This window comes from Psammomys obesus, unplaced genomic scaffold (assembly GCF_907164565.1).
Source record: "Psammomys obesus unplaced genomic scaffold, mPsaObe1.curated_primary_1811, whole genome shotgun sequence".
NCBI classification, from domain to species: Eukaryota; Metazoa; Chordata; class Mammalia; order Rodentia; family Muridae; genus Psammomys; species Psammomys obesus.
In genome coordinates, this window is record NW_026585626.1 from 10,992,085 (window position 1) to 11,006,551 (window position 14,467).

A 14,467-nucleotide genomic window follows, 5' to 3' on the forward strand; every position below is an offset into this window, starting at 1 on the left:
ACTAGGCATTTTAGGGTAAAAAGGCCCCACAAAAGAAAAGTTTCTATCTTGGGTATGAGCTGTCCGTAGATTCTTTTCTAGAGGCTACAGAAACTGTAAGTGCTTAAACCAAAAAGTACCTCTGATTTTGTCATGGCCAGAGGTGGAGATGCCAGGAATGTGAGGGTCTGATTTTCTGTATGTCTTTTCTCTCCAGAGTACCCCTTTCCTGGAAACCATATGAGAACACAATTGAAACTTTGAGGATTCCCAGACCAGAAATAAAAACTGGACTTCCTGGCTCAATCCCTTTTCTCCTTTGATACACTGAAGCCTCAAAGCATTGAGGTTCATTGGTACCCCAACCTTGATGACCTTCTCTGCTATACAGAGAGGTGTTCGCTCTCTTTCTCTTTATTAAGCTCCCTATACAAAAACTTACCCTCTGTGATCTGTAAATTTCATTCTTCAGTTTTTAGAGAAATGAACAGGAAAGCCTTAGGCTTGGGTTGGGTTTTGTGGTCACTGAGTTTTTGAGACCCCTACCTCTGAAGCATGGTAGAGCTCAGGGATGTTCCTTCACTGTCAAAGAGAGCCTGATATTCCTCTGCCACTGAGCTTAGATTAGCGATCACGGGAGTGTTTACATTTTATTAGAAATACCATAAACTGAAGCTTTTGGGAAAGGACAGGAATTACCCTCTGTCACTTACTAGAGTGACATTGCCTTCTGTCTAGGCATTAAGGAATTGCTCAGAATCTGGAATTACTGCACGAAAGAGCTCCAGAGCAACAATGTTGAAACCCCAGTTGCACAGTTTAAAAAAGCTAAAAGAAAAGATGTCAGATCAAGTCAATCGAGTTCAGGCAGAGATGGGATGAGCTCTTATGGGGTCTCACTAATAACATGGAGCTATTGGCAGTTTATGGCTTCTGGGGAGGAAGATTCATTCTTCTTTGGGAAAGATGGTGACCTGTGGTAGGCTACCAGAGTTCCGGCGGATGTCTCTGCATCCATGCATGTATAGGTACCACTGATTGTACCTACTGGGCATTTGAGGAGAAAAATAAAGAGGATAAAAAGATAGAAGGATGTAATGAAGGAAAACTGGGGCTGCGGTGGAGAGAGGAAACAGGAGTAGATAGAAATGTATCTAACTGTATACATTTTGGAAATCCTCAACAAGACGTTTTTTTAAAATACTGCTACTATCAATTTTAAAAGAATTTTATATAAAGTATTCTGATCATGTCGATCCTTCTCTCTCCTTCCTGACCCACCCCAACCTTCCTACCCACCCAACTTTGCTCCTCCTCTACCTCTCTCTTAAACCCATGAAGTCTTGCTTGAATTTTCCAGTCACTTTGGGTCATGGGGCCTACCGTGGAGTGTGGCCAATCAGGGGTCAGACAATTAAAGAAATTGATTCCCCATCTCCCAGCAGATATCAGTGCCAATATCTCCTCAGCTAGAGATGCAACTACGCCTATGTCTTCCCTCTTGTGCTAGTATTTTCTCTAGCTTGAGTGTGTAAGGGTCTTGTGCATACTCTCACAATCACTCTGAGTTCATATGTGAAAATTCCATGTTGTGACCTGAAAACAATGTTTAGTTATGATCATCAAAGAGCTCTGGTCCTTACAATCTTTTTGTCTCTCTCTTCCTTAAAGATTCAGAAGCCTTTGAGGGAGAAATGTAATTCAGATGTCCCATTTAAGGCCAAGAACTCCACAATCTTTTTATTTTATTTTATGTTGATCAGTTGTGGGTCTGTGTTCACCATCATCTACTACAAGAAGAGGTATCTCTGATGAGGGCTGAGAGCCACACTAACCTATGGTTATGAATAAAAGTCATTAGGAGTCAGTTTAGTAAAAAAAATTAGCAAAATAACATTAGTATATTCTCCTTTCAAGCTTGTGACCTGTGTAGTGGTATGTCTTGGCCTCCCTGACAATGTCAGTTATGGATGTTATCTCTTGGAATAGTCCTTAAAGACAATCAGAAAGTAGTGATTTTTGTCTCGTTAGGGTTTGTATTGCTGTGATAAAATGTCATTACCAGAAAGAGAGGAAAGGTTTATTTTACTTTATAACTCTCAGTTCACACTCTTATCACTGAAGTAAGTCAGGATAGGCATACAAGGCAGGAACTGAAGCAGAGACCATGGAGGGCGCTGCTTACCGGCTGCCTCCTCGTGGCTTGCTCAGCCTGCTTTCTTATACAACCCTAGATCGCGTGCTTAGGAGTGGCACAGCTCAAAATAGGTTGGGCCCTCCCATATTTATTGTTCATCAAGAAAGTACACCACAAGTTTTTCCACAGGCCAATCTTCTGAGAATATCTTCTCAATTAAGGTCCCTCTTCTGAAATAACTCTAGCTTGTGTCATGCTAATAGAAAAATAAGCAGAGTAATTGATCCCTCATTAACTTGATACACCCATAAATTACAATTAAGACAAAGCATTTACCTTCTTGGTTATCCCCAAGGTCTCATATTAATATTGATATTTCATCATAAACACTTCAATTTTTAAAAGTTCACAGTCTTTAAAATTTCAGTATCTTAAAAATATCCAATCTGTAGGCTGTCTATTTGTTTTGATGACAGTGTCTTTTGCTTTACAGAAGCTTTTCAGTTTCATGAGGTCCCATTTATTGATTGTTGCTCTTAGAGCCTGTGCTGTTGGTGTTCTGTTCAGGAAGTTGTCTCCTGTGCCAATGAGTTCTAGGCTGTTTCCCACTTTTTTTTCCAACTGATTTAGAGTATCTGGTTTTATGTTGAGGTCCTTGATCCACTTGGACTTTAGTTTTGTGCAGGGTGATAAATATGGATCTATTTTCATTTTTCTGCATGTAGACATCCAGTTGGTCCAGCACCATTTGTTGAAGATGCTGTCTACAGATTGGGAAAGAATCTTCACCAACCCTTTATCTGACAGAGGGCTAATATCCAGTATATATAAAGAACTAAAGAAGCAGAAAAGCAACAAACCAAGTAATCCACTTAAAAAATGGGGAACAGAGCTAAACAGAGAATTCTCGAAAGAGGAACATCGAATGGCAGAGAAACACTTAAAGAAATGCTCAACCTCATTAGCCATTAGGGAAATGCAAATCAAAACGACCCTGAGATTTCACCTTACACCCATCAGAATGGCCAAGATGAAAAACTCAAGTGATAGCACATGCTGGAGAGGTTGTGGAGAAAAGGGAACCCTCCTCCATTGCTGGTGGGAATGTAAACTGGTTCAACCACTCTGGAAGTCAATCTGGCGCTTTCTCAGACAACTAGGAGTAGTGCTACCTCAAGACCCAGCTATACCACTCCTAGGTATATACCCAAAATTTGCTCAAGTACACAACAAGGACATTTGTTCAACCATGTTCGTAGCAGCTTTATCTGTAATAGCCAGAACTTGGAAACAACCCAGATGTCCATCAACGGAGGAATGGATACAGAAATTGTGGTATTTTTACACAATGGAATACTACTCAGCAATCAAAAAGGAGGAAATCATGAAATTTGCAGGCAAGTGGTGGGATCTAGAAAAGATCATTCTGAGTGAAGTATCCCAGAAGGAGAAAGACAAACTTGGTATATACTCGCTTATATAGACCTACAAGACATGATAAACATAATGAAATCTACACACCTAAAGAAGATAATCAAGAAAGTGGACACAGGCGAAGGTGATTAATCCTCATTTAGAAAGACAAATGGGATGTGCATTGAACTTATGACAGGAGTCTACCACAAAAGGCATCTGAAAGACTCTACCTAGCAGTGTTTCAAAGCAGACACTAAGACTCATAACCAAACCCTCGGCAGAGTGCAGGGAATCATATGAAAGAAGGGAAGTTAGTATGATATGGAAAGGATAGGAGCTCTACAAGGACCAAATATATCTGGGCACAGGGTCTTTTCTGAGACTGACACTCAACCAAGGACCATCTATGGATATAACCTAGAACTTCTGCTCGGATGTGGCCCGTGGTAGCTCAGTAATCAAGTAGTTTTCCAAAGTAAGGGGAACACGGACTATTTCTAACAGGATCTCAAGGGCAGGCTGTTTGACACCCCCCCCCAGGGGAGGAGCAGTCTGTTAGGCCACAGAGGAGGACTTTGCAGCCAGCCCTGAAGATACCTGATAAAACAGGGTCAGATGAAAGGGGAGGAGGTCCTCCCCTATCAGTGGACTTGGAAAGGGGCAGGGAGGAGACCAGGGAGGGAGTGTGGGGTTGGGGAGGGAATGAGGGAGCGGGATACAGCTGGGACACAGAGTTAACAAAATGTAAATAAAAAGAAAAATAAAATAAACTTGCATTTCAGATGAAAAAAAAATGAATGATCTCATACTAACAACTTAATAGCACACCTGAAAACTCTAGAGCAGAAAGATTCATGCTCAAAAAAAATACATGGCAAGAAATAATATAATTTAGCACTGAGATCAATAAAATAAAACAACAGAAACAACAACGAAACAATACAAAGAATCAATGATGAAACAAAGAATTGATTCTTTGAGATAATCAAGACTGACAAACCCTTTTCAATATTTAATAAATGGTTGAGAGATAGAAAATCCAAATTAAAAAAAAATTTGAAATGAAAATGAGGCTATAAAGACAGACATGGAGGAAATCCAGATAATTATAAGGTCATACTTTAAGAACTTGTACTATACCAAAATGGAACATCTAAAAGAAATCTCAAGATCATCTTGTCAGATACAGAAAAGGCCTTTGACAAAATTCAGCACCCCTTCATGATAAAAGTCCTGGAGAGATTATAGATACGTGGAACATACCTAACCATAATAAAGGCAATATACTACAAGTCCATAGCCAATATAAAATTAAATGAGAAGAAATTCAAAGAAATTCCACTAAAATCAGGACCAAGATGGCTGTCCACTCTGACCATATTTATTCAAACTAGAACTTGAAGTTCTAACTAGACGAATAACTGAAGGAGATCTGGGGATATAAATTGAAAAAGAAGAAGTCATAATATCAGTGTTTGCAGGTGCTATGATAATATACATAAGAGACCCTAAATTCTACCAGGAAATACTTATAGCTGATATACAATTTTTAGCAAATTACCTGGATAAAAAAATTAACTAACAAAAATCAATAGCCTTCTTATCTACACATTGCAGATGGAAGAAAAATACCTGAGGGAAGCAACACCTTTCACAATATCCCCAAATAATAAAAAGATCTTAGAGTAACTTTAACCAAACAAGTGAAAGACTTGTATGATAAAAACTCCAAGTCATTGAAGAAGATATCAGAAGATGAAAAGATCTCCCATGCTTATGAACTGCTAGGATTAACATAGTAAAAACAGCCATCCTATCAAAAGCAATCTGCAGATTCAATACAATCTCCATCAAAATTCCAACACAATTATTCACTGTTCTTGGGAAGACAATATTTACCTTTGTGTGGAAACAGAAATAAAATAGGAGAGAGAAAAACCCAAATAATAAAAGGGCTGGTGGAGGTATTACCATTTTCAATTTCAAATTGTACTACAAAGGTATAATAATAAAAACAGCATGGTATTGGCATAAAAGTGGGCACATTGATCAATGAAGACCCAGACAAAAATCCACAAACATATGGATACAAAATTTCTTATATTTTTCATTGGAAAAAATACAGTATCTTCAACAAATGGTGTTGGTCAAACTATGTGGCTTCATTGTAGAAGAATCGAAATGGCTCCATACTGATCACCCTGAAAAAAAAAAAAAAAAAACCTCACCTCCAAATGGCTCGAAGACATCAACATAAAATCAGACACAATGAACCTGATAGAAAAGAAAATGGCATATATCTTGGAACTCTGGCATAGGAGACACTTTTCTGAATAGAATGTGGAAAGCACATGCAGTAAGATCAACAATTAATAAATAGTACCTCATGAAGATAAGAAACTACACCATGGGAAAGGACAGCATTGTTAAGACAAAGTGACAGCCTATAGACTAAGAAAAGATTTTTACCAACTCTACATTTGATAAAGAGCTAATATCAAAAATATATGAGTAAAACAAAAACTAACAATACAATTTTAAAATGAGGTACATATCTAAACAGTATTCTCAATAAAGGAAACTCAAATGGCTGAGAACAACTTAAAGAAATGTGTAACATCCTTAGCCATCAGGAAAATTCAGATGATAACTCACTTGAGATTCAATCTTATACCTGTCAGAGTAGCTAAAGACAAATAACACAATGATAGCTTATGTTGCTTGAGGATGTGGTGTAAGAAGACCACTTTATTCATTGCTGCTGGGAGTAAAAACTCATACAACAACTATGGAAATCAACATGGCAGTTCCTCAGAAGATGGGAATCGATTTACCTAAAAATCCAGCTGTAACATTCTTAGTCATTTACCCAAGGGACGCTTCATCTAACCTCAAAGAAACATGTTCAGTCATGTTCATTTTTGCTCTGTTCATAATAGTCAGAAACTGGAAACAACCTAGATGTCTATCAACAGAAGAATAAGTAAAGAAAAAGTGGCACATTTATACAATGGAGATTATCACTCTTTAGAAGGAATCTCTTGTGCCTGTTTGGAAACATCACCTGTCAATAAAAAGCTAATGGCCTGTTTGCTGGGGTGAGAAATAAGGAGGTAGGAGTTCTAGAGAGAGAGAAGAAAACTCAGAGAAAGAGAGAGGTGTGGAACTGTGCCCTGAGAGTCTTAAGATGGATGTATGAAACTGAGGAGAAGTAGCCAGCCAAATGGCAGAACTAAGAATAAAATAAATGGGATATTAGTTATGAGCAAGTCAGGAAACATGCCTCACTTTTGTAAATGTATTTAGTCCTCAGAGACATTATTTCAGGTGCTGGGCTACTAGAGGAAAACATGCTTTTACAAATGGTGCCCAATGTGGTGCGTCAATAAGTTGTAGATTATTTCTTAAATTCTATAGGGCTTTACTATGACCTGGCTAGCCCTGAAATAATCAAGACAGAGGCCTATTGGTTTATTTCAACAAGCCTTAAGTACAATAACTGGGCAGATATGATTTAAAAAATTTTCTAAGCTAGTCTAGCCACCTCCCAGCTACATGCCCCAAGTTACTTGCCAATGTCATCCTCTCCAGGCTGGATCTGATCCATCAGGCCACATTCTCTCTCTCCATCTTCTTTCTTCTCTCTCTCTCTCTCTCTCTCTCTCTCTCTCTCTCTCTCTCTTTCCTGCTTCATCCTGCCTCATACCTGAGATGGCAAGTTGAGGAACCAAAATTCTGCCTTCCTCTATTCTGTCCAGTAATTGGCTGTCAAACTTTATTAACCAATCAGAGATGATTGGGAAGAAAAGTGTACACAGCATCACTTTGGTGTATGTGAGAATGTTCTCCTCTGGACTGCAACTAGATCTTGGGGGCCAGAATTTAGCATTTGAATACACAGCAACACCAGACCAACCTCCAATATCACTAAGCTGTTAAAAAAAAAATGACATCATGAAATTTGCAGTCAAATAGATGAAACTAGGAAAAATATGGTGTGCATTTGCTTATATGTAGATACTATCAGTTAAGTCAACCATAACCAAGCTACAGTTCATAGAATCACAGAAGGTAGGTATAGAGTAATGGACTGGAGGGTACAGGTAGATCTCTTTAAGAAGAGGAAATAGAATAGATAATTATGGATGAACTGGATGGGGCTGGAATAGGAGGATCAAAGTGTGGAAGTGGGGAGAAGGGGCTGATTAGGGGATACATGGAGATGGAGTTAAAATTAAGGGACATTTGAGGGATACAGTAGAAATTTCCTAAAGTATGTAAATATATGAAGATAATCTAAATCAAATTGCCAGATAATGGAAGAAACAGAGTCCCTACTGGCCTCCTTTTTTTTTTTTTTTTTTTTTTTTTTGTATCATCAAACAAAGCTTCCAATACCAGGATTGGCTTACATCTAATTCAGTTATTGGCCAAAGGGTTCCCACAAGAGTCCCCAAACAAGCCAGCCTATTGTCAAGAAAATAGGATGCTCTGCACAAATTGACAACAAGGCTGCATTCCTGAAGAAAACACCTAGACAACTCATTGAGAGAGAATTTGAGCTGGTTCCTGCATAGAATCTTCACCACTATGTACTAGTGTCTTTGGTACAGAGAGGTACTCTGTACACTACTAAAAGAGAAAAGTAAACACCAATCCATCAACAAACCTTTTGATCTACCACGCTGTCCTGCTTGCAAGATATATTAGGGCAGTGATGGCAGAAAGATTGTAAGAATAACCAACCAATATATAATTTGACTTAAGGACCACTCCATGAGATGGAACCCACATCTGATGCTGCTTGAATGATCAAGAACTTAAAACTAAATAGCCCTAAAACTTGGGTAAAACAAAGTACAACTGGTCTAAATACAAAAACAAAAGCAAGCAAACAAGCAAAACATAGTGATAGGATTCCTTAATTATATTCTGCTATACTTATAGATTAGTGTCTTTTTCAGTCATCATCAGGGAAGTTTCCTCCTGTGGCAGATGATAAAGCTCACATGAACTCAAAGAGAATTAGGCAGCATGCCCAGGGCCTTCATGGGTTTGCACTAGGTTCTCTGTGTCTATAGAAGGACTTCAAGCTTAGTGTTTTTCAGAAATTCCTTAGTGTGTGAATGAGTACTTGTATGCTTCTTTGGGGGACTCTTCCTTCTGTTGGATTGTATATGGTATAGTTTTTTTTTTCTTAACATATTTTATTTCATTATGTTTTATTAGTATCTCTTATAAGCCTGTTCTTTTCTAATGACAGACAGAAAGACAGTGGATTCACATAGGTGGGAAAAGGGGAATACTGAGAGAAGTAGAAAGAGGGGAAAACACAATCAAGATATATTATATAAGAAAATAATCTATTTTCCTTTCAGCCATCTACTCATCTTGGGTTTGTCTGCTTTTTTTTTCTAGGGCTTTCAGGTGTGCTTTTAAGTTGCTTTTATGAGATGTCTCAAATTTCTTTATGAAGGCATTTAGTGCTATGAACTTCCCTCTTAGCACTGCTTTCAAAAGATTGGGTATAGTGTGCCTTAATTTTTACTAAATTCTAGGAAATCTCTAATTTTTTTTCTTCATTTCTTCCCTGACCCAGTTGTCATTCAGTAGAGAGTTGCTCAGTTTCCATACATATGTAGGTTCTTTGTTTTTTCTGTTGTTGTTGAGGTCCAGCTTTAGTCCATGGTGGTTTGATAGGATACAAGGAATTATTTCAATCTTCTTGTATCTGTTGAGGCTTGCTTTGTGAACAACTATATGGTTAATTTTGGAGAAGGCTCTGTGAGATCCTGAGAGAAAAGTATATTCTTTTGTGTTTGTTTGAAAAATTCTGTAGATGTCTGTTAGGTCCATTTGATTCATAATAACTATTAGAGTTAATATTTCTCTGTTTAGTTTCTGTTTCTTTGACTTGTCACTGTTTCGGTGACAGTGGGGTGTTGAAGTCTACCATTATTAATGGGTGGGGAGCTATGTGTGGTTTAAATTTTGTTAATGTTTCTTTTAAAATGTGGGTGTCGATTCTTTTAAAATTGGGGCATAGATGTTCAGAATTAAGATGTCATCTTGGTGGAATTTTCCTTTGATGAGGATCAAGTGTCCTTCCTCATCTCTTCAATTAATTTTGGTTGAAAGTCTATTTTTATTAGATATTAGAATGTCTATTTTAGCAGGCTTGTTGGGTCCATTTGCTTGAAAACCTTTTTCCAGTCCCTTACTCTCTAGGAATGTCTATCTTTGTAACTGAGGTGTGTTGCTTGTATGCAGCAGAATGATGGGCCCTTTTTACATATCCATTCTGTTAATCTTTGTCTTTTTATTAAAGAGTTGAGTCCATTGATACTGAGAGATACTGATGACCAGTGACTGTTAGTTCCTTTTATTTTGATGTAGGTTATGGTAGTTTGTTTGTGTGCCTGTCTGCTTTTGGGTTTGTTCTAGTGAAGGTATTTACATCCTATGATTTTTTTGGGGTGTAGTTAACCTCCTTGGGTGAAAGTTTTCATTCTAGTATCTTCTGTAGCCTGGGTTTGTGCATAAACATTGTTTAAATTTGGTTCTGTCATGGAATATCTTGCTTTCTTCATCTATGGTGACTGAAAGTTTTGCTGGGTATAGTAGTCTGGACTAGATCTGTGATCTCTTTGGTAGTCACTCCATGGTACTGTCATCTAAAAATGCTGGTGTCTTCATTGCAACTGGGGTGCACCATCACAAATAGCTTCTAGGCTCTCTTCCACATAGTACAAGCCTCAACTTCTGTCTGTAATCCCTACAACCCTGGCTATACAACTGAGGCTACATCTTTGCCAGTGATCCTTCCTTACCTCTCAGGGTGCCAAGACTCAGGTATTCTGCGTAACCCCTTCATGTCTCCAAAAGTAATATCACCTGGAAAAATCTTTCACATTGCCAAGTTCTGCTTCCCGCACAAGGTACTGTCTGGTGCTCTCTGGACCACAGCTTCTACGTAATGAAACTGACAAATACTTTCAGAAGATTTTGCCTCAGTAATGCTTCTTTGGCTCTAATTGGCCTATATCAATTTTCCCCATAGTAAAGATTTCGCTTTAGTGGTTCTGGTCTCTTGGTAATTATAGCGATTCTTCATCTCCAGGGACCAGAAACAGATTCTAAATTCAAATATCAAATAGATAGAGTCTTTAAGGGACTGTCAAACTTCCTTCTAAAATTTCTCAAGCCTGGCCTCCATGATCTGTACTGTTTCCAGCACTGTCTTCTAAATTCCCACAATAACTCATTTACTTATTTACATGTTCAATGACTTTTCTAGCTCAAAGTTGCAAAGCCTTTCCACAGACTTCTCAAAACCAATCATGTTAACTAGAGCAATAGTATACTCTCTGGTACCAATTTCTGTCTTAGTTAGGGTTTCTAGTGTTGTAGTAAATACCACGATCAAAAGCAATTTGAGAAGGAAAATGTTTATGTCATCCTATAACACTCCTATCATACTCTATCACTGAAGGAAGTTAGGGTAGGCACTCAAAGAAAGAAACTGGAACAGAAACCATGAAGGAATGATGAGTACTGACTTGCTTAGCCTGTTTTCTAATATAACCCAGGATATTTGCTCGGGGACAGGACATTTCATATCAATCATTAATCACAAGGAGAGTGACAGAACCAAGAAATCTGAGATCAGGGGTCTTTTTTTGGGTCTGATACTCCAACCAAGGACCATGATGGAGATAACCTAGAACCACTGCACAGATGCAACCCATGGCAGCTCAGTATTGAAGTGTGCACCTAGTAAGGGGAACAGGGACTGTCTCTGACATGAACTCAGTGTCTGGTTGTTTGATCACCTCCACCTGAAGGCAGAGCAGCCTTACCAGGTGACAGAGGAAGACAGCCTGTCCTGATGAGACCTGATAGGCTACAGTCAGATGGAAGGGGAGGAGGACCTCCCATTTCATTGGACTTGGAGAGCGGCACTGGAGAAGATGAGGGAGGGAAAGTGGGATTGGGAGGGAATGAAGGAGGGGGCTACAGCTGGGATACAAAGTGAATAACTGTAATTAATATAACAAATTAAAATTAAAATTTTTTTAAAAAGAAAATTCCTGACAGGCTTTCTCACAAGCCGATCTGGTGGGGCCATTTTCTCAATTGAGGTTCCCTCTTGCCAAATGTCTACAGCTTGTGTTAAATCGGCAAAAAATTAACCAGGACTATTACTCCCATGATATCCATTCTAATATTGCATCAGTGTGCATATATGATCAGGGGAGCTCTGACGTAGCTTTCAGAGTTCACAGCTGGGTACTACTGGTGCTTACTTTTCTCTTCTGGGAGCATGTGTGCCACCTCCAGCCTTGTGAAAGCTATCTGGTACTGACGAATTTTCAGTTGAGTACTGGCTAGATTTTACTACTTTCTGTGACTCAGGTACATGATATCTTCAGCAATCCCAGAAGGTAGCCAAGAGTACTGGCAATAAATAGCCTGTAATGCTTGGGAGGCTATGTGACCACATTGGTCAACAACTCAAAAAGAAATAATTCATTTCTAGTACTGAAGTTTTTATTTGGTGTGTGTGATTGAAATATTGCCTCACATCCATTATAGTGTAACTTCACTTAAATTAATTTTACACTTATGTATCATTTTATGAAGCTTCTACAGTAATAGGTTTCCACATGGCTTTTTCAAAAGGTCTTTACTCCTAGTGATCCCTTCCAATATTGCTCCTCTGCCCTGCCCTCTTATTCCTCATCCCATTTAATTCTTCCTGATATATGTTCTCCTTCCCCCTTTGTAATAACCTATTCTATTTCACCTTCCTTGAAGGTTCCCTCTTACCATTACTCCAACCTCTGTTGTATTCCAAGTTAAATATCTTAAGCTTAAACTTAAAAACTAACATTGCAAATGCAAAAAAAAAAAAAAAAAAAATCAATGTTTGTATTTCTGGGTTTGTGTGCCTGACTCAGGATGTTTACAGTTCCATTCATTTGCTTGTGAGTTTCAAAATTTCTTTCTTTTTCTTAGCAGCTAAATAATATTCAGTGATATACACATTTTCATTATCCATTTCTCAGTTGATAGACATTGGGCTGTTTCCGTTTCCTGGATAATGTGAATAAAATAACAATAAAGATGGATGAGCAGGTATCCTTGTAGTAACATATAGGGTCTTTTGGGTATATGACCAAGAATGGTATGGATGGATCATGTGGTAGATCTATTTTAACTATTTTTAGGAATCTCCATACTGATTTCTATATTAGTTGCACCAGTTCTTACTGCCATTTATAGTGAATAAGTTTTTCCTTTGTCCCACATCCTTACCAGTATCTGTTGTCATTTGTTTTATTAATGTTGGCCATTATGACATGGGGTGAGATGAATCTTAAAATAGTTTAAATTTGCATTTCCCTGCTAAGGATGTTGAACATTTAAAACCTGTTTTTCAGTCATCTGTATATTGTCTTTTGAAAATGTTCATTTTTAAATTTGATTGTTTGTTCTCTAAATGTTTAATTTCTTAGAATTATTTTCATAGTTTGTGTTTGATACTAACACTTTTTTAGATGTATAGCTCTAATGCTGGTGAAAGTATTTTGTTTGTTTGTTTCACTTTCTGACTCTTCACTTGAATGATGATATCTTTTGCTGTACAGAAACAATTGATTTTCACATGTTCCAGTTTGCTGATCGTTGATCTTAATGTCTGTGTTTTTGGGGTCCTGTTTAAAATGGTCTTTTCTGTGTCAGTTACTTCAAGTGTAGTCCTTTCTCCATGATCAGATTCAAGATATCAGGCCTTATAAGTTTAGGTCTGGAGAGAGAGATGGATCTAGTTTCATTGTTCTGCATGGAGCTAACCAGGTTTGACTAACATAATTTGTTAAAGATGTAGTATTCAGTGTGTATTTTTCACCTAATTGTCATAAATCGGGTGCGTACAGGTACATGGATTGATGGCTGAGTCCTCAACTTAATTCAATTGATTAATTCCAGTTTTTTTAAGAGTACCATGATGCTTTTATTGTTCTGTACTATAACTTGAAATTAGGAATGGTGAAACCCCTCCAGCAGTAATTTTGTTGTTCAGGATTTTTTTTTTTTTTTTTTTTTTTTTTTGGCTATCCTGAATATTTTGTGCTTTCCCATGAAGTTTAAGATGTTTTTGTTGTTTGTTGTTTTGTTTTTGTTTTTATTTCTGTGATGAATTGTGTTGGAATTTTGGTGGCGGTTCATTGATTCTGTAGGATTGCTTTTGGTAGGAAGGCCATTTTCACAATATTAATTCTACCAATCCATGAGAATGGGAGAATAGGAATACCAATCCATCTTTTGGTATTTAATTTGTCTTTCATTTTCTTAGGTTTTATTCTAAGGTTTTTTTGCTTAGTTGCTTTTGTTTTGAGGTATTGTGAAAGGTACTGTTTCCCTTATTTGTTTCCCAGTGTCTGTCATTTTTATATAAGAAGAATATTTATTTTTGTTTTTAAAACTTGTATCTTGCTACACACTAGCTGTAAAAGTTTCTGGTGGATATTTAAGATCTTTTATACATAAAATAATATAATCTGCAAATAAAGAAACTTTAACTTCTTTTCCTATTTGAAATTTTTTTATCTACTTCATCTAAGACTTCAAGCACTATATTGAATGTGAACAGAGAAAGTAGACATACTTTCCTATTCCTAAATTAGGTGGAAAAGCTTTGAGTTTCTCTGCAATTAGAATGTTGGCTCTTGCCATAGTCTTGCTTTTACCATGTCACCCATACATTCAGATTCTCCAGGACTTCTGTCATGATGTGATGTTGGATTTTGTCCAAGGCTCTTCCTGTGCCTATGGGATGATCATGTGGCTTCTGTTCTTGAGTCTACTGTGTGGTGGATTTATGTATACACACACACACACACACACACACACACACACACACACACACACACA